At 49.7% G+C, this 22,967-nt stretch overlaps 6 non-coding genes and 3 pseudogenes across 6 annotated transcripts; all 9 read left to right on the top strand.

Moving 5' to 3' along the window:
• Positions 1-6,237: 6,237 nt before the first annotated feature.
• LOC131738358 (U2 spliceosomal RNA) lies at positions 6,238-6,420 on the top strand. The gene has a single exon (XR_009329919.1). It is a non-coding gene; the product is annotated as a U2 spliceosomal RNA (small nuclear RNA).
• A 577-nt stretch (positions 6,421-6,997) lies between these two features.
• LOC131738970 (U2 spliceosomal RNA) lies at positions 6,998-7,188 on the top strand. Its single transcript, XR_009330138.1, has one exon. It is a non-coding gene; the product is annotated as a U2 spliceosomal RNA (small nuclear RNA).
• A 564-nt stretch (positions 7,189-7,752) lies between these two features.
• LOC131738969 (U2 spliceosomal RNA) lies at positions 7,753-7,943 on the top strand. Its single transcript, XR_009330137.1, has one exon. It is a non-coding gene; the product is annotated as a U2 spliceosomal RNA (small nuclear RNA).
• A 590-nt stretch (positions 7,944-8,533) lies between these two features.
• LOC131738302 (U2 spliceosomal RNA) lies at positions 8,534-8,724 on the top strand. The gene has a single exon (XR_009329866.1). It is a non-coding gene; the product is annotated as a U2 spliceosomal RNA (small nuclear RNA).
• A 584-nt stretch (positions 8,725-9,308) lies between these two features.
• LOC131738552 (U2 spliceosomal RNA) lies at positions 9,309-9,411 on the top strand (annotated as a pseudogene).
• A 4,997-nt stretch (positions 9,412-14,408) lies between these two features.
• On the top strand, positions 14,409-14,563 carry LOC131738645 (U2 spliceosomal RNA; annotated as a pseudogene).
• Positions 14,564-15,147: 584 nt separating this feature from the next.
• LOC131738968 (U2 spliceosomal RNA) lies at positions 15,148-15,338 on the top strand. Its single transcript, XR_009330136.1, has one exon. It is a non-coding gene; the product is annotated as a U2 spliceosomal RNA (small nuclear RNA).
• Positions 15,339-15,912: 574 nt separating this feature from the next.
• Positions 15,913-16,103, top strand: LOC131738967 (U2 spliceosomal RNA). Its single transcript, XR_009330135.1, has one exon. It is a non-coding gene; the product is annotated as a U2 spliceosomal RNA (small nuclear RNA).
• A 619-nt stretch (positions 16,104-16,722) lies between these two features.
• LOC131738586 (U2 spliceosomal RNA) lies at positions 16,723-16,820 on the top strand (annotated as a pseudogene).
• Positions 16,821-22,967: the final 6,147 nt, after the last annotated feature.

The following is a 22,967-nucleotide window of genomic DNA, read 5'->3' as shown; positions in this document are numbered from 1 at the left end:
CCAAGCAGCGCCCCCTACTCCGCCAGGGAAGGACACCGTTCACCTGGGGAGGGGGTCCCTCTTGCGAGGCGACCATCTCCTCAGGGACTAAAGTAATAGTTCCTTCAACTGCCCAGATTTGCTGCTTACGTTGTTTCTTTTCCGTAGAGAGAGACAACCCGGACGTCCAGAGGCTTCTCCCACCCCAATCGGAGGAGCCAGCTGAAGGATGGCGTTCCGGCCAACCCAGGAGACTAGGAGGCACAATGCGGTGCGCTTCACAAGGACCCAGCAAGAGGAAACGGAACCAGGACTGACGAGACTGGAGTTCAGCCGGACCATTCTTCAGAGGGGTATGGGTTTTTCCCCTTCTGACTTGAATTGTTTGGTGAAATTGCCAGGGCTTAAGGAAGTGTTTGAGGTCAGTTTTAGGAACCCCCAAAAGTTACAAGAAATGTGGTCCTTTTGGGGGGAGAATAAATATCTCGCTCCATACAAAGAATTTTGTGTGGATGCACTGACAGACAGAGAAATGAAAGTTGTTACTGTCCAATTTTTCAATGAGGCTGTTAGCGACTATGATATTACAACATGGCTTAACCGCTATGGGAGGGTGTCATCAGAAGGGAGGAAAATTACAGATGAAGATGGGGTTTGGACAGGAGCCAGAAAGTGGCTGGTACGCCTTAATGTTGATCCATCGGGCATTGGAGGCGTCCGCCACATTCCAAACTCCATAGTGTTAGGGCCCAACAGAGGGCTGGTATTCTATAATGGGATGCCAAAACTCTGCAGGAAATGTGGGGAATTAGGACACCTGGCGGCCGCGTGTACTGTAGTCAAGTGCAGGAACTGCGGCGCCCCCCACGAGACCAGCCACTGCAGAGAAGAGAGGCAGTGCAATTTGTGTGGAAAGAAGGGGCACCTGTTTAAGGACTGCCCCTCTTCCTATGCCAACATGGCCAGAGCCAGCAAGGCAAACACAAACAAGCCTAGGCCTGAGCAGGAAGAGGGAGCAAGTAACAAAGATCAGTCCACATCACCACCAACAGTATCCAAGACCCAGACTCCAGCACCACCATCATCACCAGCACCCCCCTCACCCCCCCGCCCCCGAGACATGTCCCGTTTTACGAGGACCCCTTCCCCCAGCCCAGAGAGAGAGTACAACAGCTACTCCACTAGCTCCTCCAGTAGCTCCTCTGATGCAGAACACGAGGCAGGGAGGGAGCCCGGACCCAGCAGCGGCCCCCCCCTGAGTAGGGCCCTCTCAGCGCCAGCACTCCCCCTCGGCTCTCGTTATGACGCCATAAGGATTGAGTCCGTGGGGGAGGAAAGCGAAAGCGACAGTGAAAGTGAGAGTGAGAAGGAGGGGAAGGGAGTGAAGAACCAGCAGAGGGTGGGGAAAAGAAAGGGTAGAGACGAGGGGGGGAAAAGAAAGAAGATCAGGATCAAAGACAGCAAGTTGCAGGTGGCCCCCATAGATCCAAAACCAGCTAATGTCCACACAAAGTCCCCAGTCTTGCCCTCGCAGGCAGAGACGGAGGCGAGTGGGACGGCTACACTGCCGCCTAGTGGGCAGGTAGCAGCCAGCCAGGGCATCCCCAGCCAGCCTTCCCAGTCGTTGGCACAAACCCTAGCACACCTCGCAGAAGAGGTGTTCACTAATGCACCGAGGGAGAGGTCGGGGTCAACACCTTCCCTGACCAGCAGTACCTCGGTAGCAATGACCCTCTTCAAGCGAAGGGCCTCCCTTCAAAGCACCCCCTCCCTTGTATGGGCAAAACCAGGGGCCCCCTAGAGGTCCTCCTAGATACAGCACTGGAGGACATGGGAATACCCCTGGACGCGGTAAGCCAGAAGTCTGCTAACAGCTCCAATTCAACAGACGGTAACAGCCAAAGAATGCTGTCTGTCATAACCCCCCCAGGACAAAGCTGACCCACACGTTCCGAGGGGCCCTGAGCAAGTTCCACCAGACTTACCTTGTGGGGAGTTGAATAGCCCCAACAACTCCACGTACTGTGCATATAAAGACGGTGCCTTCTTGGACGAGGCAGCAGTGAGTACCTTCTCAGGGGTGATGGGAGTTGCAAATAAGCCCAAGCCCCCTCGAAGCAAGCGTAGAGCTAAGAGTAGGAAGAGTGTCCCGACCTCCCAATCATAGTCGCTATGGGGTGGACGCAGCGACTCCTTTTCTTGTTAGCTACCCTGATGGCCCTGATATGTGTGTCTGTTAATGTCAGGAGCATCAGGGAGACACAAAAAAGATTTGATGTACTAAACTATCTAGCTAACTTGAAAGCAGATCTCATCTTTCTGCAGGAGTGTGGTATTTCGTCGAGCCCTGATTATAGGGACCTGAAGGAGAGTTGGACCCTGGGGGACTCCTTCTGGTCGGGCTCCAACATAGCCAGAGCCGACGGAGTAGGTATCCTGTTTAAAAACCCATTTATTACCTCCCGCAGCAGCAGGGAGGTAGAACCTGGTAGAATTCTGAGCGTGGATGTGACATACAACAACACTCCCCTCAGACTGGTCAATGTCTACGCACCCACTAACCAAAACGAAAGAGTTCAATTTTTTCCACAGCTGCGTCCACTCCTGCTGGGGAACGTACCCGTCATCGTGTCAGGTGACTTCAATTGTGCTCTGAGGGACGTAGACCGGAGCAGGCCACGCAACGACCGCTCTAGTAGAGTTTTGTCCTCCGTAATATCTGATTTCTCCCTGTGTGATGCAGGTAAGGACCTGGTGCCTCCCTTTACCTGGGTGAGCTCATCTGGGACCTCCTTCTCCCGTATAGATCTCGTCCTACATACAAGCTCCCTTACGAAGACGGCAGTAGACACCCAGGCCGTCTTCTTCTCTGACCATAGGCTCCTGCAGGTAACATTGCAGGTCCCTCAGACCTCCCAGATGGGGTCAGGGGTCTGGAAATTAAACACCTCCTTACTCGATGACCCCTCCATAGCTGCAGCCTATAAGAGCAGGCTTGTTGAGTGGACCACTTTGCGTGACCTATTCAACTCCCCTATAGAGTGGTGGGAGATGGTCAAAATGAGAACTAAGGGTTATTTCATAGCAGCAGGCAAGAGGAAAGCAAAAGAAAGGAGGGCCAAATATAAATACCTGAATGCTGCCCTCCAGCGTCTGAGCCTGCTTCAGCTTCGGGGGTTCCCTGTAAGCGACGAGATAGCCCAGACCAAGCTAGATCTTTCAGTGCTTTGTAGGGAGGAACAACGAAAGGTCATGCACAATGCAAAAGTGCAAAAAATGGAGGAAGACGAAAAGTGTACTCGCTTCTTCTTCCAGAAAACGAGGGAGAAGCGGCACTTGATGTCCTCCATGCTCGACAGCAGGGGGAGGATAGTAGAGGATAGTGAGGGAGTGAAAAAAGTGGTAGAGAACTTCTATAGGGACCTGTATAACATCAAAGCTACAGATGACACCCTGATAGAGTGGTTCCTGAGCCAGTTGGAGCCTGACTCAGTGCGGGACGAGGAGGAGGAGGAGAAGGACCCAGAACTCACGCTGGAGGAGCTCACCCAGGCGGTTAAGACCATGAACACCGGTAAGACGCCAGGTCCAGATGGCATCCCGGGTGAGTATTACCATCTTTTTTGGGACACGCTAAAAGTCCATTTAGCGGAGGTCTACAGAGCGGTCTACAGGGAGAAGCGGTTGGGCCCTTCTATGCGGGAGAGTGTAATTACTCTCCTTCATAAGAAAGGGGAAGTTAAAGATCTACGGAATTGGCGCCCAATCAGCCTCCTTTGCGTGGATTACAAGATACTAGCCAAAGCTCTGATGCTCCGGCTACAAGTACACCTCCCTTTGGTCATTGGCCCTGACCAGGCTTGTGGCGTCCCAGGGAGGTCCATCACGGATATTTTAATGTTAACAAGGGACATTCTGGCTTATTCTAGAGAACGGAACCATCCCCTCTGCCTGTTCAACCTTGACCAGGAGAAGGCGTTCGATAGGGTAAGCCATGAATATATGTACAAAGTGATGGACCAGATGAAATTCGCTCCTGGACTTAGGGAGTGGGTTAAAACCATATATACAAACATTAGTACCCGAGTCTTGGTGAACAGGCACCTGACTGGTAAAATATCTATCCAGTCAGGGGTCAGACAGGGTTGCCCACTATCCCCACTGCTATATGTCGTGTGCATTGAACCCCTCCTGCAGGCAATTCGTAGGGATACCAATATAACTGGTTTCCAGCTGCCTGGATCCAACGGGGTCCAGGTCAAAACAACAGCATATATGGACGATGTGTCACTCATTTGCACCAACACATCGTCGGTACCTCGGATTAGTAATATCCTTGAGAAGTACTGCACGGCGACCGGGGCAGTGATTAATAAGTCCAAGAGCGAAGTCTACGTGTCTAAAAATTGGCAGGTAGATAGGGAACTGTCGGACATGTACCCTGTCAAAAAGGACAAAATCAAGATTCTGGGCCTCATTTTCGAGAACAATAGCTCGGGGGCCCAGAGCTGGACGGCGGCCATTAACCAGGTCCGTAAAAAGATTGGCGGATGGAGCACAAGATCCTTAACAATGACGGGTAGAGTATTAATAACCAAGTCTATACTGTTCCCCATCCTCTCTTATGTAGGAAAAATCTTTCCCCCAGACAGGACCACCAAAAAAGTGGTGGACCGCATTATCCACCGCTTTATCTGGGGCAGCAAGATGGAGAGGGTAAAGCGAGCCACTCTGAGTAAAGCCGACAAGAAGGGAGGTAAGGGGGTCCCGGACGTTGTGCAGCTCACCCGAGTGCAGGGGCTCACGCAAACTATCAAGAACATCCAGGCCCTGGACAGGAAGGTATGTTACATGAATCGTTTCTATTTTGCCACCTGTCTCAGGGCCTTGGGCCTCTGCACTATTGATAACACCGTGCCGTACTCCTGGGACCCCCCATTGTATTATAGAACCTTAAGGGACACTATATATAAATTGGGCTTAGATAAAGCAAAATTGGCCTCCTGGGAATACAAGGCTGTAACTAAATATCTTGCCGGTTCCCAGGAAATTGAAAAAGTAGCTACTTTCTCCCTCACCCAAAGCCAAAAAATCTGGGAGAATGTGTCTCACAGCTGCCTCAGTAATGTCCAGAAGGATATAGCATGGAACACCGTCCACAGTGCACTCCCCACTCGAGCGTTCATGTTCAGGAGGGGACTAGCCCAAGTAGAAACATGCCCCTATGCAAAGTGCCGCAAGAGAGAAACACCAGCCCATATCTTCTGGGAGTGTGATGTGGCTGGCAGTGTCTGGCTCTCTGTCTCTGTCTTCCTAAACAGGTTTGCTGACACGGCCAAGATGACCGCTGAGACTGTGCTCTATGGGCCTGCGGGAGGAATCACTACCAGCACAGCTAAGTGCGTTTGGCGTGTCATCAATGTTGTCAAGCAGATCCTGTGTGAAGGCCGTAACGTCTGTGTCTATCACAAGCAGGAGCTAGACACTATCACCACGACCAGAAGGGCACAAACTCTTATCAAGGACTTTGTAATTCTGGACATCCGGACCCTCGGGAAGGACAAGGCCTGCGCGGAGTGGAGGATCGCCGGACTTCAGGACGTGAAGATGGAATAAAGGAAAAAACTGGAACCGCTAGCTCCTAGGAGCGGGACTACGGGGCACCGCTAAGCCTTTTATTTATTTTGTCATGCCAGCATTCCGCCCTTTTTAGCTGGCATGACCGTTTTTCAACGGTGCCCTGGTTTTATGTAGTCTTTTGTTTCAGTTTTATGGACTTTTATTTGATTTACGTTGAATGTTTTATTTGATTTTGTTTTGTTTTGTTTTATGTATCTTTAAGATTTTTTAATGTAAACTATTAAAAGTTACATTTTAAGTGTTTTAAAATTTTAGAATTTTAACTCACTGTTTTATACACTGTCCCTTTTCCCCTGTCCCTGTTTTAGTAATATAGTTTTATGTTCACTTTTGAACTTTTTTAGAGAGCACTCCCCGGCCCTCACAAGCACTGGTTTTTTATAGATGGTTCTTTTTTTCCAGTCACTTTTAAAGCAGCACAGGTTTTTTTCATGTCGATTTTAATCTGTGTCTGTTTTAACCATGTATAAAGCACAATTGTCTTGGTGTTTTTAAATGTGTTTTAAATGCTTTTAAAACAAAATGTATGTCTGTATGCATGAATGTCATCTTTAAAAGAAATGTAAAATGAATGAAACGAATGGGTGTAAATGTAAAAAAATGTAAAATCTCAATAAAAGAGTATTTTGGCTAAGATCAAGTGTAGTATCTGTTCTTATCAGTTTAATATCTGATACGTCCCCTATCAGGGGACCATATATTAAATTGATTTTTGGAATCGGGAGATGGAACAGGGGCTTGCTCCGTCCACTCCACGCATCGGCCCGGTATTGCAGTACCTCCGGGAACGGTGCACACCTTTCTCTAACGTTGGTCAAAGTCAGATCTGGATCTCTCCTGTGAGCATTTTGTCTACCCCTGCTGGAGGGAGAGTGCCAGTGTTGATGCAAGTTTTCCCGCCGTTTTACTTCTTTTTTTTTCTTTCTTTCTTTCTTTCTCTCTTTCTTTCTCTCTTTCTCTCTTTCTTTCTTGCTGTCTTTCTTTCTTTTATTCACATGTGGTGATGATGTAGACAGCAGCAGGTTGTTTCCTGGGAGCATGCAGCTAACCAGACAAGTGTGGTGGAACATGTCCCTATGCCAGGACCTTCTTAGCAAGCCAGCCAGCCAGCGAGGCACAGTTGTAGTTACCCAAGGCACCTTGCACAGCATAGCAGCTTGGCATGACTATTTGTAAGACGCACTCCGCCAGTTTATGTTTTGTTTTTGGTGTTATGTGTGTGTTTTTGTTTTGTTTTCTCCTGCTTAAATTGCACATTTCCCCTCTGGAAGCAGCAGCCCGTTTTTTGGGGGTCTGCTTGTGCTTGAAATTTTGCACCCACCTTTGAATCCCCCTGTGCCGTCCGGGCTGGGGGGCCCCGGGCAAGGGCCAAGTCGCCATCGCTTCTCGGCCTTTTGGCTAAGATCAAGTGTAGTATCTGTTCTTATCAGTTTAATATCTGATACGTCCCCTATCAGGGGACCATATATTAAATTGATTTTTGGAATCGGGAGATGGAACAGGGGCTTGCTCCGTCCACTCCACGCATCGGCCCGGTATTGCAGTACCTCCGGGAACGGTGCACACCTTTCTCTAACGTTGGTCAAAGTCAGATCTGGATCTCTCCTGTGAGCATTTTGTCTACCCCTGCTGGAGGGAGAGTGCCAGTGTTGATGCAAGTTTTCCCGCCGTTTTACTTCTTTTTTTTTTTCTTTCTCTCTTTCTTTCTCTCTTTCTTTCTTGCTGTCTTTCTTTCTTTTATTCACATGTGGTGATGATGTAGACAGCAGCAGGTTGTTTCCTGGGAGCATGCAGCTAACCAGACAAGTGTGGTGGAACATGTCCCTATGCCAGGACCTTCTTAGCAAGCCAGCCAGCCAGCGAGGCACAGTTGTAGTTACCCAAGGCACCTTGCACAGCATAGCAGCTTGGCATGACTATTTGTAAGACGCACTCCGCCAGTTTATGTTTTGTTTTTGGTGTTATGTGTGTGTTTTTGCTTTGTTTTGTTTTCTCCTGCTTAAATTGCACATTTCCCCTCTGGAAGCAGCAGCCCGTTTTTTTGGGGTCTGCTTGTGCTTGAAATTTTGCACCCACCTTTGAATCCCCCTGTGCCGTCCGGGCTGGGGGGCCCCGGGCAAGGGCCAAGTCGCCATCGCTTCTCGGCCTTTTGGCTAAGATCAAGTGTAGTATCTGTTCTTATCAGTTTAATATCTGATACGTCCCCTATCAGGGGACCATATATTAAATTGATTTTTGGAATCGGGAGATGGAACAGGGGCTTGCTCCGTCCACTCCACGCATCGGCCCGGTATTGCAGTACCTCCGGGAACGGTGCACACCTTTCTCTAACGTTGGTCAAAGTCAGATCTGGATCTCTCCTGTGAGCATTTTGTCTACCCCTGCTGGAGGGAGAGTGCCAGTGTTGATGCAAGTTTTCCCGCCGTTTTACTTCTTTTTTTTTCTTTCTTTCTTTCTCTCTTTCTTTCTCTCTTTCTCTCTTTCTTTCTCTCTTTCTTTCTTGCTGTCTTTCTTTCTTTTATTCACATGTGGTGATGATGTAGACAGCAGCAGGTTGTTTCCTGGGAGCATGCAGCTAACCAGACAAGTGTGGTGGAACATGTCCCTATGCCAGGACCTTCTTAGCAAGCCAGCCAGCCAGCGAGGCACAGTTGTAGTTACCAAAGGCACCTTGCACAGCATAGCAGCTTGGCATGACTAATTGTAAGACGCACACCGCCAGTTTATGTTTTGTTTTTGGTGTTATGTGTGTGTTTTTGCTTTGTTTTGTTTTCTCCTGCTTAAATTGCACATTTCCCCTCTGGAAGCAGCAGCCCGTTTTTTTGGGGTCTGCTTGTGCTTGAAATTTTGCACCCACCTTTGAATCCCCCTGTGCCGTCCGGGCTGGGGGGCCCCGGGCAAGGGCCAAGTCGCCATCGCTTCTCGGCCTTTTGGCTAAGATGAAGTGTAGTATCTGTTCTTATCAGTTTAATATCTGATACGTCCCCTATCAGGGGACCATATATTAAATTGATTTTTGGAATCGGGAGATGGAACAGGGGCTTGCTCCGTCCACTCCACGCATCGGCCCGGTATTGCAGTACCTCCGGGAACGGTGCACACCTTTCTCTAACGTTGGTCAAAGTCAGATCTGGATCTCTCCTGTGAGCATTTTGTCTACCCCTGCTGGAGGGAGAGTGCCAGTGTTGATGCAAGTTTTCCCGCCGTTTTACTTCTTTTTTTTTTTCTTTCTCTCTTTCTTTCTCTCTTTCTCTCTTTCTTTCTCTCTTTCTTTCTTGCTGTCTTTCTTTCTTTTATTCACATGTGGTGATGATGTAGACAGCAGCAGGTTGTTTCCTGGGAGCATGCAGCTAACTATACAAGTGTGGTGGAACATGTCCCTATGCCAGGACCTTCTTAGCAAGCCAGCCAGCCAGCGAGGCACAGTTGTAGTTACCCAAGGCACCTTGCACAGCATAGCAGCTTGGCATGACTATTTGTAAGACGCACTCCGCCAGTTTATGTTTTGTTTTTGGTGTTATGTGTGTGTTTTTGCTTTGTTTTGTTTTCTCCTGCTTAAATTGCACATTTCCCCTCTGGAAGCAGCAGCCCGTTTTTTTGGGGTCTGCTTGTGCTTGAAATTTTGCACCCACCTTTGAATCCCCCTGTGCCGTCCGGGCTGGGGGGCCCCGGGCAAGGGCCAAGTCGCCATCGCTTCTCAGCCTTTTGGCTAAGATCAAGTGTAGTATCTGTTCTTATCAGTTTAATATCTGATACGTCCCCTATCAGGGGACCCAGCAGCGGCCCCCCCCTGAGTAGGGCCCTCTCAGCGCCAGCACTCCCCCTCGGCTCTCGTTATGACGCCATAAGGATTGAGTCCGTGGGGGAGGAAAGCGAAAGCGACAGTGAAAGTGAGAGTGAGAAGGAGGGGAAGGGAGTGAAGAACCAGCAGAGGGTGGGGAAAAGAAAGGGTAGAGACGAGGGGGGGAAAAAAAAGAAGATCAGGATCAAAGACAGCAAGTTGCAGGTGGCCCCCATAGATCCAAAACCAGCTAATGTCCACACAAAGTCCCCAGTCTTGCCCTCGCAGGCAGAGACGGAGGCGAGTGGGACGGCTATACTGCCGCCTAGTGGGCAGGTAGCAGCCAGCCAGGGCATCCCCAGCCAGCCTTCCCAGTTGTTGGCACAAACCCTAGCACACCTCGCAGAAGAGGTGTTCACTAATGCACCGAGGGAGAGGTCGGGGTCAACACCTTCCCTGACCAGCAGTACCTCGGTAGCAATGACCCTCTTCAAGCGAAGGGCCTCCCTTCAAAGCACCCCCTCCCTTGTATGGGCAAAACCAGGGGCCCCCTAGAGGTCCTCCTAGATACAGCACTGGAGGACATGGGAATACCCCTGGACGCGGTAAGCCAGAAGTCTGCTAACAGCTCCAACTCAACAGACGGTAACAGCCAAAGAATGCTGTCTGTCATAACCCCCCCCCAGGACAAAGCTGACCCACACGTTCCGAGGGGCCCTGAGCAAGTTCCACCAGACTTACCTTGTGGGGAGTTGAATAGCCCCAACAACTCCACGTACTGTGCATATAAAGACGGTGCCTTCTTGGACGAGGCAGCAGTGAGTACCTTCTCAGGGGTGATGGGAGTTGCAAATAAGCCCAAGCCCCCTCGAAGCAAGCGTAGAGCTAAGAGTAGGAAGAGTGTCCCGACCTCCCAATCATAGTCGCTATGGGGTGGACGCAGCGACTCCTTTTCTTGTTAGCTACCCTGATGGCCCTGATATGTGTGTCTGTTAATGTCAGGAGCATCAGGGAGACACAAAAAAGATTTGATGTACTAAACTATCTAGCTAACTTGAAAGCAGATCTCATCTTTCTGCAGGAGTGTGGTATTTCGTCGAGCCCTGATTATAGGGACCTGAAGGAGAGTTGGACCCTGGGGGACTCCTTCTGGTCGGGCTCCAACATAGCCAGAGCTGACGGAGTAGGTATCCTGTTTAAAAACCCATTTATTACCTCCCGCAGCAGCAGGGAGGTAGAACCTGGTAGAATTCTGAGCGTGGATGTGACATACAACAACACTCCCCTCAGACTGGTCAATGTCTACGCACCCACTAACCAAAACGAAAGAGTTCAATTTTTTCCACAGCTGCGTCCACTCCTGCTGGGGAACGTACCCGTCATCGTGTCAGGTGACTTCAATTGTGCTCTGAGGGACGTAGACCGGAGCAGGCCACGCAACGACCGCTCTAGTAGAGTTTTGTCCTCCGTAATATTTGATTTCTCCCTGTGTGATGCAGGTAAGGACCTGGTGCCTCCCTTTACCTGGGTGAGCTCATCTGGGACCTCCTTCTCCCGTATAGATCTCGTCCTGCATACCAGCTCCCTTACGAAGACGGCAGTAGACACCCAGGCCGTCTTCTTCTCTGACCATAGGCTCCTGCAGGTAACATTGCAGGTCCCTCAGACCTCCCAGATGGGGTCAGGGGTTTGGAAATTAAACACTTCCTTACTCGATGACCCCTCCATAGCTGCAGCCTATAAGAGCAGGCTTGTTGAGTGGACCACTTTGCGTGACCTATTCAACTCCCCTATAGAGTGGTGGGAGATGGTCAAAATGAGAACTAAGGGTTATTTCATAGCAGCAGGCAAGAGGAAAGCAAAAGAAAGGAGGGCCAAATATAAACACCTGAATGCTGCCCTCCAGCGTCTGAGCCTGCTTCAGCTTCGGGGGTTCCCTGTAAGCGACGAGATAGCCCAGACCAAGCTAGATCTTTCAGTGCTTTGTAGGGAGGAACAACGAAAGGTCATGCACAATGCAAAAGTGCAAAAAATGGAGGAAGACGAAAAGTGTACTCGCTTCTTCTTCCAGAAAACGAGGGAGAAGCGGCACTTGATGTCCTCCATGCTCGACAGCAGGGGGAGGATAGTAGAGGATAGTGAGGGAGTGAAAAAAGTGGTAGAGAACTTCTATAGGGACCTGTATAACATCAAAGCTACAGATGACACCCTGATAGAGTGGTTCCTGAGCCAGTTGGAGCCTGACTCAGTGCGGGACGACGAGGAGGAGGAGAAGGACCCAGAACTCACGCTGGAGGAGCTCACCCAGGCGGTTAAGACCATGAACACCGGTAAGACGCCAGGTCCAGATGGCATCCCGGGTGAGTATTACCATCTTTTTTGGGACACGCTAAAAGTCCATTTAGCGGAGGTCTACAGAGCGGTCTACAGGGAGAAGCGGTTGGGCCCTTCTATGCGGGAGAGTGTAATTACTCTCCTTCATAAGAAAGGGGAAGTTAAAGATCTACGGAATTGGCGCCCAATCAGCCTCCTTTGCGTGGATTACAAGATACTAGCCAAAGCTCTGATGCTCCGGCTACAAGTACACCTCCCTTTGGTCATTGGCCCCGACCAGGCTTGTGGCGTCCCAGGGAGGTCCATCACGGATATTTTAATGTTAACAAGGGACATTCTGGCTTATTCTAGAGAACGGAACCATCCCCTCTGCCTGTTCAACCTTGACCAGGAGAAGGCGTTCGATAGGGTAAGCCATGAATATATGTACAAAGTGATGGACCAGATGAAATTCGCTCCTGGACTTAGGGAGTGGGTTAAAACCATCTATACAAACATTAGTACCCGAGTCTTGGTGAACAGGCACCTGACTGGTAAAATATCTATCCAGTCAGGGGTCAGACAGGGTTGCCCACTATCCCCACTGCTATATGTCGTGTGCATTGAACCCCTCCTGCAGGCAATTCGTAGGGATACCAATATAACTGGTTTCCAGCTGCCTGGATCCAACGGGGTCCAGGTCAAAACAACAGCATATATGGACGATGTGTCACTCATTTGCACCAACACATCGTCGGTACCTCGGATTAGTAATATCCTTGAGAAGTACTGCACGGCGACCGGGGCAGTGATTAATAAGTCCAAGAGCGAAGTCTACGTGTCTAAAAATTGGCAGGTAGATAGGGAACTGTCGGACATGTACCCTGTCAAAAAGGACAAAATCAAGATTCTGGGCCTCATTTTCGAGAACAATAGCTCGGGGGCCCAGAGCTGGACGGCGGCCATTAACCAGGTCCGTAAAAAGATTGGCGGATGGAGCACAAGATCCTTAACAATGACGGGTAGAGTATTAATAACCAAGTCTATACTGTTCCCCATCCTCTCTTATGTAGGAAAAATCTTTCCCCCAGACAGGACCACCAAAAAAGTGGTGGACCGCATTATCCACCGCTTTATCTGGGGCAGCAAGATGGAGAGGGTAAAGCGAGCCACCCTGAGTAAAGCCGACAAGAAGGGAGGTAAGGGGGTCCCGGACGTTGTGCAGCTCACCCGAGTGCAGGGGCTCACGCAAACTATCAAGAACATCCAGGCCCTGGACAGGAAGGTATGTTACATGAATCGTTTCTATTTTGCCACCTGTCTCAGGGCCTTGGGCCTCTGCACTATTGATAACACCGTGCCGTACTCCTGGGACCCCCCATTGTATTATAGAACCTTAAGGGACACTATATATAAATTGGGCTTAGATAAAGCAAAATTGGCCTCCTGGGAATACAAGGCTGTAACTAAATATCTTGCCGGTTCCCAGGAAATTGAAAAAGTAGCTACTTTCTCCCTCACCCAAAGCCAAAAAATCTGGGAGAATGTGTCTCACAGCTGCCTCAGTAATGTCCAGAAGGATATAGCATGGAACACCGTCCACAGTGCACTCCCCACTCGAGCGTTCATGTTCAGGAGGGGACTAGCCCAAGTAGAAACATGCCCCTATGCAAAGTGCCGCAAGAGAGAAACACCAGCCCATATCTTCTGGGAGTGTGATGTGGCTGGCAGTGTCTGGCTCTCTGTCTCTGTCTTCCTAAACAGGTTTGCTGACACGGCCAAGATGACCGCTGAGACTGTGCTCTATGGGCCTGCGGGAGGAATCGATACCAGCACAGCTAAGTGCGTTTGGCGTGTCATCAATGTTGTCAAGCAGATCCTGTGGGAAGGCCGTAACGTCTGTGTCTATCACAAGCAGGAGCTAGACACTATCACCACGACCAGAAGGGCACAAACTCTTATCAAGGACTTTGTAATTCTGGACATCCGGACCCTCGGGAAGGACAAGGCCTGCGCGGAGTGGAGGATCGCCGGACTTCAGGACGTGAAGATGGAATAAAGGAAAAAACTGGAACCGCTAGCTCCTAGGAGCGGGACTACGGGGCACCGCTAAGCCTTTTATTTATTTTGTCATGCCAGCATTCCGCCCTTTTTAGCTGGCATGACCGTTTTTGAACGGTGCCCTGGTTTTATGTAGTCTTTTTGTTTCAGTTTTATGGATTTTGATTTGATTTATTTTGAATGTTTTATTTGATTTTGTTTTGTTTTGTTTTATGTATCTAAAAGATTTTTAATGTAAACTATTAAAAGTTACATTTTAAGTGTTTTAAAATTTTAGAATTTTAACTCACTGTTTCATACACTGTCCCTTTTCCCCTGTCCCTGTTTTAGTAATATAGTTTTATGTTCACTTTTGAACCTTTTTAGAGAGCACTCCCCGGCCCTCACAAGCACTGGTTTTTTATAGATGGTTCTTTTTTTCCAGTCACTTTTAAAGCAGCACAGGTTTTTTTCATGTTGATTTTAATCTGTGTCTGTTTTAACCATGTACAAAGCACAATTGTCTTGGTGTTTTTAAATGTATTTTAAATGCTTTTAAAACAAAATGTATGTCTGTATGCATGAATGTCATCTTTAAAAGAAATGTAAAATGAATGAAAAAACGAATGGGTGTAAATGTAAAAAAAAATGTAAAATCTCAATAAAAGAGTATTAATATCTGATACGTCCCCTATCAGGGGACCATATATTAAATTGATTTTTGGAATCGGGAGATGGAACAGGGGCTTGCTCCGTCCACTCCACGCATCGGCCCGGTATTGCAGTACCTCCGGGAACGGTGCACACCTTTCTCTAACGTTGGTCAAAGTCAGATCTGGATCTCTCCTGTGAGCATTTTGTCTACCCCTGCTGGAGGGAGAGTGCCAGTGTTGATGCAAGTTTTCCCGCCGTTTTACTTATTTTTTTTTTCTTTCTCTCTTTCTTTCTCTCTTTCTCTCTTTCTTTCTCTCTTTCTTTCTTGCTGTCTTTCTTTCTTTTATTCACATGTGGTGATGATGTAGACAGCAGCAGGTTGTTTCCTGGGAGCATGCAGCTAACCAGACAAGTGTGGTGGAACATGTCCCTATGCCAGGACCTTCTTAGCAAGCCAGCCAGCCAGCGAGGCACAGTTGTAGTTACCCAAGGCACCTTGCACAGCATAGCAGCTTGGCATGACTATTTGTAAGACGCACTCCGCCAGTTTATGTTTTGTTTTTGGTGTTATGTGTGTGTTTTTGCTTTGTTTTGTTTTCTCCTGCTTAAATTGCACATTTCCCCTCTGGAAGCAGCATCCCGTTTTTTTGGGGTCTGCTTGTGCTTGAAATTTTGCACCCACCTTTTGAATCCCCCTGTGCCGTCCGGGCTGGGGGGCCCCGGGCAAGGGCCAAGTCGCCATCGCTTCTCGGCCTTTTGGCTAAGATCAAGTGTAGTATCTGTTCTTATCAGTTTAATATCTGATACGTCCCCTATCAGGGGACCATATATTAAATTGATTTTTGGAATCGGGAGATGGAACAGGGGCTTGCTCCGTCCACTCCACGCATCGGCCCGGTATTGCAGTACCTCCGGGAACGGTGCACACCTTTCTCTAACGTTGGTCAAAGTCAGATCTGGATCTCTCCTGTGAGCATATTGTCTACCCCTGCTGGAGGGAGAGTGCCAGTGTGATGCAAGTTTTCCCGCCGTTTTACTTCTTTTTTTTTTCTTTCTCTCTTTCTTTCTCTCTTTCTTTCTCTCTTTCTTTCTTGCTGTCTTTCTTTCTTTTATTCACATATGGTGATGATGTAGACAGCAGCAGTTTGTTTCCTGGGAGCATGCAGCTAACCAGACAAGTGTGGTGGAACATGTCCCTATGCCAGGACCTTCTTAGCAAGCCAGCCAGCCAGCGAGGCACAGTTGTAGTTACCCAAGGCACCTTGCACAGCATAGCAGCTTGGCATGACTATTTGTAAGACGCACTCCGCCAGTTTATGTTTTGTTTTTGGTGTTATGTGTGTGTTTTTGCTTTGTTTTGTTTTCTCCTGCTTAAATTGCACATTTCCCCTCTGGAAGCAGCAGCCCGTTTTTTTGGGGTCTGCTTGTGCTTGAAATTTTGCACCCACCTTTGAATCCCCCTGTGCCGTCCGGGCTGGGGGGCCCCGGGCAAGGGCCAAGTCGCCATCGCTTCTCGGCCTTTTGGCTAAGATCAAGTGTAGTATCTGTTCTTATCAGTTTAATATCTGATACGTCCCCTATCAGGGGACCATATATTAAATTGATTTTTGGAATCGGGAGATGGAACAGGGGCTTGCTCCGTCCACTCCACGCATCGGCCCGGTATTGCAGTACCTCCGGGAACGGTGCACACCTTTCTCTAACGTTGGTCAAAGTCAGATCTGGATCTCTCCTGTGAGCATATTGTCTACCCCTGCTGGAGGGAGAGTGCCAGTGTGATGCAAGTTTTCCCGCCGTTTTACTTCTTTTTTTTTTTTCTTTCTCTCTTTCTTTCTTTCTCTCTTTCTTTCTCTCTTTCTTTCTCTCTTTCTTTCTCTCTTTCTCTCTTTCTTTCTCTCTTTCTTTCTTGCTGTCTTTCTTTCTTTTATTCACATGTGGTGATGATGTAGACAGCAGCAGGTTCTTTCCTGGGAGCATGCAGCTAACCAGACAAGTGTGGTGGAACATGTCCCTATGCCAGGACCTTCTTAGCAAGCCAGCCAGCCAGCGAGGCACAGTTGTATTTACCCAAGGCACCTTGCACAGCATAGCAGCTTGGCATGACTATTTGTAAGACGCACTCCGCCAGTTTATGTTTTGTTTTTGGTGTTATGTGTGTGTTTTTGCTTTGTTTTCTCCTGCTTAAATTGCACATTTCCCCTCTGGAAGCAGCAGCCCGTTTTTTGGGGGTCTGCTTGTGCTTGGAATTTTGCACCCACCTTTGAATCCCCCTGTGCTGTCCGGGCTGGGGGGCCCCGGGCAAGGGCCAAGTCGCCATCGCTTCTCGGCCTTTTGGCTAAGATCAAGTGTAGTATCTGTTCTTATCAGTTTAATATCTGACACTCTGGCTTCTCTTCAGTTCGAATAAATCTTTCTAAGACTAAGGCTTAGAGGGTAGTGGCATTGCCCGCTCCCTCCGAGGGTCTGTGAGAGGTTTGTTTGGGTGAGGAGGAACAGAATTTTTTTTTATTTTTGACTGGCTTTCTTCAGCTCGGCAACTTTTTGGAAGACTAATGCTCAGTCTGGTTTTGGCTTGCCCAATCCAGGCCGAGGGTCTTTCAAGATTTTGTTGACTGTTGAGAGCAGTTTTTTCTTTTTCAGGCGGTTCCAGTTTTTTTCTTTTTCAGGCTTTTCCAGACGTTCCTGGAGTTAGAGAGAAGGAGGACCTACCATCCAGACGACCTTTGAGGACCCTTTGATGACCTAGACGACCTCATCCCCAGCCCTTGATTGCAATCGAGATCCAGACCGAGAGAGCAGCAGGCGCCCAGCAGAGGGCGCCATCTGGGAGGAGCAGAGGGCGGCCCCGGACCCCGAGGAGGCGTCACAGCCACGATTCTTCCTACGTGGTCTCGGTGCCAAGCAGCGCCCCCTACTCCGCCAGGGAAGGACACCGTTCACCTGGGGAGGGGGTCCCTCTTGCGAGGCGACCATCTCCTCAGGGACTAAAGTAATAGTTCCTTCAACTGCCCAGATTTGCTGCTTACGTTGTCTCTTTTTCGTAGAGAGAGACAACCCGGACGTCCAGAGGCTTCTCCCACCCCAATCGGAGGAGCCAGCTGAAGGATGGCGTTCCGGCCAACCCAGGAGACCAGGAGGCACAATGCGGTGCGCTTCACAAGGACCCAGCAAGAGGAAACGGAACCAGGACTGACGAGACTGGAGTTCAGCCGGACCATTCTTCAGAGGGGTATGGGTTTTTCCCCTTCTGACTTGAATTGTTTGGTGAAATTGCCAGGGCTTAAGGAAGTGTTTGAGGTCAGTTTTAGGAACCCCCAAAAGTTACAAGAAATGTGGTCCTTTTGGGGGGAGAATAAATATCTCGCTCCATACAAAGAATTTTGTGTGGATGCTCTGACAGACAGAGAAATGAAAGTTGTTACTGTCCAATTTTTCAATGAGGCTGTTAGCGACTATGATATTACAACATGGCTTAACCGCTATGGGAGGGTGTCATCAGAAGGGAGGAAAATTACAGACGAAGATGGGGTTTGGACAGGAGCCAGAAAGTGGCTGGTACGCCTTAATGTTGATCCATCGGGCATTGGAGGCGTCCGCCACATTCCAAACTCCATAGTGTTAGGGCCCAACAGAGGGCTGGTATTCTATAATGGGATGCCAAAACTCTGCAGGAAATGTGGGGAATTAGGACACCTGGCGGCCGCGTGTACTGTAGTCAAGTGCAGGAACTGCGGCGCCCCCCACGAGACCAGCCACTGCAGAGAAGAGAGGCAGTGCAATTTGTGTGGAAAGAAGGGGCACCTGTTTAAGGACTGCCCCTCTTCCTATGCCAACATGGCCAGAGCCAGCAAGGCAAATACGAACAAGCCTAGGCCTGAGCAGGAAGAGGGAGCAAGTAACAAAGATCAGTCCACATCACCACCAACAGTATCCAAGACCCAGACTCCAGCACCACCATCATCACCAGCACCCCCCTCACCCCCCCGCCCCCGAGACATGTCCCGTTTTACGAGGACCCCTTCCCCCAGCCCAGAGAGAGAGTACAACAGCCACTCCACTAGCTCCTCCAGTAGCTCCTCTGATGCAGAACACGAGGCAGGGAGGGAGCCCGGATCCAGCAGCGGCCCCCCCCTGAGTAGGGCCCTCTCAGCGCCAGCACTCCCCCTCGGCTCTCGTTATGACGCCATAAGGATTGAGTCCGTGGGGGAGGAAAGCGAAAGCGACAGTGAAAGTGAGAGTGAGAAGGAGGGGAAGGGAGTGAAGAACCAGCAGAGGGTGGGGAAAAGAAAGGGTAGAGACGAGGGGGGGAAAAGAAAGAAGATCAGGATCAAAGACAGCAAGTTGCAGGTGGCCCCCATAGATCCAAAACTAGCTAATGTCCACACAAAGTCCCCAGTCTTGCCCTCGCAGGCAGAGACGGAGGCGAGTGGGACGGCTACACTGCCGCCTAGTGGGCAGGTAGCAGCCAGCCAGGGCATCCCCAGCCAGCCTTCCCAGTCGTTGGCACAAACCCTAGCACACCTCGCAGAAGAGGTGTTCACTAATGCACCGAGGGAGAGGTCGGGGTCAACACCTTCCCTGACCAGCAGTACCTCGGTAGCAATGACCCTCTTCAAGCGAAGGGCCTCCCTTCAAAGCATCCTTGACCCCCTCCCTTGTATGGGCAAAACCAGGGGCCCCCTAGAGGTCCTCCTAGATACAGCACTGGAGGACATGGGAATACCCCTGGACGCGGTAAGCCAGAAGTCTGCTAACAGCTCCAATTCAACAGACGGTAACAGCCAAAGAATGCTGTCCGTCATAACCCCCCCCCAGGACAAAGCTGACCCACACGTTCCGAGGGGCCCTGAGCAAGTTCCACCAGACTTACCTTGTGGGGAGTTGAATAGCCCCAACAACTCCACGTACTGTGCATATAAAGACGGTGCCTTCTTGGACGAGGCAGCAGTGAGTACCTTCTCAGGGGTGATGGGAGTTGCAAATAAGCCCAAGCCCCCTCGAAGCAAGCGTAGAGCTAAGAGTAGGAAGAGTGTCCCGACCTCCCAATCATAGTCGCTATGGGGTGGACGCAGCGACTCCTTTTCTTGTTAGCTACCCTGATGGCCCTGATATGTGTGTCTGTTAATGTCAGGAGCATCAGGGAGACACAAAAAAGATTTGATGTACTAAACTATCTAGCTAACTTGAAAGCAGATCTCATCTTTCTGCAGGAGTGTGGTATTTCGTCGAGCCCTGATTATAGGGACCTGAAGGAGAGTTGGACCCTGGGGGACTCCTTCTGGTCGGGCTCCAACATAGCCAGAGCCGACGGAGTAGGTATCCTGTTTAAAAACCCATTTATTACCTCCCGCAGCAGCAGGGAGGTAGAACCTGGTAGAATTCTGAGCGTGGATGTGACATACAACAACACTCCCCTCAGACTGGTCAATGTCTACGCACCCACTAACCAAAATGAAAGAGTTCAATTTTTTCCACAGCTGCGTCCACTCCTGCTGGGGAACGTACCCGTCATCGTGTCAGGTGACTTCAATTGTGCTCTGAGGGACGTAGACCGGAGCAGGCCACGCAACGACCGCTCTAGTAGAGTTTTGTCCTCCGTAATATCTGATTTCTCCCTGTGTGATGCAGGTAAGGACCTGGTGCCTCCCTTTACCTGGGTGAGCTCATCTGGGACCTCCTTCTCCCGTATAGATCTCGTCCTGCATACCAGCTCCCTTACGAAGACGGCAGTAGACACCCAGGCCGTCTTCTTCTCTGACCATAGGCTCCTGCAGGTAACATTGCAGGTCCCTCAGACCTCCCAGATGGGGTCAGGGGTCTGGAAATTAAACACCTCCTTACTCGATGACCCCTCCATAGCTGCAGCCTATAAGAGCAGGCTTGTTGAGTGGACCACTTTGCGTGACCTATTCAACTCCCCTATAGAGTGGTGGGAGATGGTCAAAATGAGAACTAAGGGTTATTTCATAGCAGCAGGCAAGAGGAAAGCAAAAGAAAGGAGGGCCAAATATAAATACCTGAATGCTGCCCTCCAGCGTCTGAGCCTGCTCCAGCTTCGGGGGTTCCCTGTAAGCGACGAGATAGCCCAGACCAAGCTAGATCTTTCAGTGCTTTGTAGGGAGGAACAACGAAAGGTCATGCACAATGCAAAAGTGCAAAAAATGGAGGAAGACGAAAAGTGTACTCGCTTCTTCTTCCAGAAAACGAGGGAGAAGCGGCACTTGATGTCCTCCATGCTCGACAGCAGGGGGAGGATAGTAGAGGATAGTGAGGGAGTGAAAAAAGTGGTAGAGAACTTCTATAGGGACCTGTATAACATCAAAGCTACAGATGACACCCTGATAGAGTGGTTCCTGAGCCAGTTGGAGCCTGACTCAGTGCGGGACGAGGAGGAGGAGGAGAAGGACCCAGAACTCACGCTGGAGGAGCTCACCCAGGCGGTTAAGACCATGAACACCGGTAAGACGCCAGGTCCAGATGGCATCCCGGGTGAGTATTACCATCTTTTTTGGGACACGCTAAAAGTCCATTTAGCGGAGGTCTACAGAGCGGTCTACAGGGAGAAGCGGTTGGGCCCTTCTATGCGGGAGAGTGTAATTACTCTCCTTCATAAGAAAGGGGAAGTTAAAGATCTACGGAATTGGCGCCCAATCAGCCTCCTTTGCGTGGATTACAAGATACTAGCCAAAGCTCTGATGCTCCGGCTACAAGTACACCTCCCTTTGGTCATTGGCCCTGACCAGGCTTGTGGCGTCCCAGGGAGGTCCATCACGGATATTTTAATGTTAACAAGGGACATTCTGGCTTATTCTAGAGAACGGAACCATCCCCTCTGCCTGTTCAACCTTGACCAGGAGAAGGCGTTCGATAGGGTAAGCCATGAATATATGTACAAAGTGATGGACCAGATGAAATTCGCTCCTGGACTTAGGGAGTGGGTTAAAACCATATATACAAACATTAGTACCCGAGTCTTGGTGAACAGGCACCTGACTGGTAAAATATCTATCCAGTCAGGGGTCAGACAGGGTTGCCCACTATCCCCACTGCTATATGTCGTGTGCATTGAACCCCTCCTGCAGGCAATTCGTAGGGATACCAATATAACTGGTTTCCAGCTGCCTGGATCCAACGGGGTCCAGGTCAAAACAACAGCATATATGGACGATGTGTCACTCATTTGCACCAACACATCGTCGGTACCTCGGATTAGTAATATCCTTGAGAAGTACTGCACGGCGACCGGGGCAGTGATTAATAAGTCCAAGAGCGAAGTCTACGTGTCTAAAAATTGGCAGGTAGATAGGGAACTGTCGGACATGTACCCTGTCAAAAAGGACAAAATCAAGATTCTGGGCCTCATTTTCGAGAACAATAGCTCGGGGGCCCAGAGCTGGACGGCGGCCATTAACCAGGTCCGTAAAAAGATTGGCGGATGGAGCACAAGATCCTTAACAATGACGGGTAGAGTATTAATAACCAAGTCTATACTGTTCCCCATCCTCTCTTATGTAGGAAAAATCTTTCCCCCAGACAGGACCACCAAAAAAGTGGTGGACCGCATTATCCACCGCTTTATCTGGGGCAGCAAGATGGAGAGGGTAAAGCGAGCCACCCTGAGTAAAGCCGACAAGAAGGGAGGTAAGGGGGTCCCGGACGTTGTGCAGCTCACCCGAGTGCAGGGGCTCACGCAAACTATCAAGAACATCCAGGCCCTGGACAGGAAGGTATGTTACATGAATCGTTTCTATTTTGCCACCTGTCTCAGGGCCTTGGGCCTCTGCACTATTGATAACACCGTGCCGTACTCCTGGGACCCCCCATTGTATTATAGAACCTTAAGGGACACTATATATAAATTGGGCTTAGATAAAGCAAAATTGGCCTCCTGGGAATACAAGGCTGTAACTAAATATCTTGCCGGTTCCCAGGAAATTGAAAAAGTAGCTACTTTCTCCCTCACCCAAAGCCAAAAAATCTGGGAGAATGTGTCTCACAGCTGCCTCAGTAATGTCCAGAAGGATATAGCATGGAACACCGTCCACAGTGCACTCCCCACTCGAGCGTTCATGTTCAGGAGGGGACTAGCCCAAGTAGAAACATGCCCCTATGCAAAGTGCCGCAAGAGAGAAACACCAGCCCATATCTTCTGGGAGTGTGATGTGGCTGGCAGTGTCTGGCTCTCTGTCTCTGTCTTCCTAAACAGGTTTGCTGACACGGCCAAGATGACCGCTGAGACTGTGCTCTATGGGCCTGCGGGAGGAATCACTACCAGCACAGCTAAGTGCGTTTGGCGTGTCATCAATGTTGTCAAGCAGATCCTGTGGGAAGGCCGTAACGTCTGTGTCTATCACAAGCAGGAGCTAGACACTATCACCACGACCAGAAGGGCACAAACTCTTATCAAGGACTTTGTAATTCTGGACATCCGGACCCTCGGGAAGGACAAGGCCTGCGCGGAGTGGAGGATCGCCGGACTTCAGGACGTGAAGATGGAATAAAGGAAAAAACTGGAACCGCTAGCTCCTAGGAGCGGGACTACGGGGCACCGCTAAGCCTT

Source organism: Acipenser ruthenus, chromosome 10 (assembly GCF_902713425.1).
Source record: "Acipenser ruthenus chromosome 10, fAciRut3.2 maternal haplotype, whole genome shotgun sequence".
NCBI classification, from domain to species: Eukaryota; Metazoa; Chordata; class Actinopteri; order Acipenseriformes; family Acipenseridae; genus Acipenser; species Acipenser ruthenus.
This window is presented reverse-complemented; position numbering and strand designations above follow the sequence as displayed.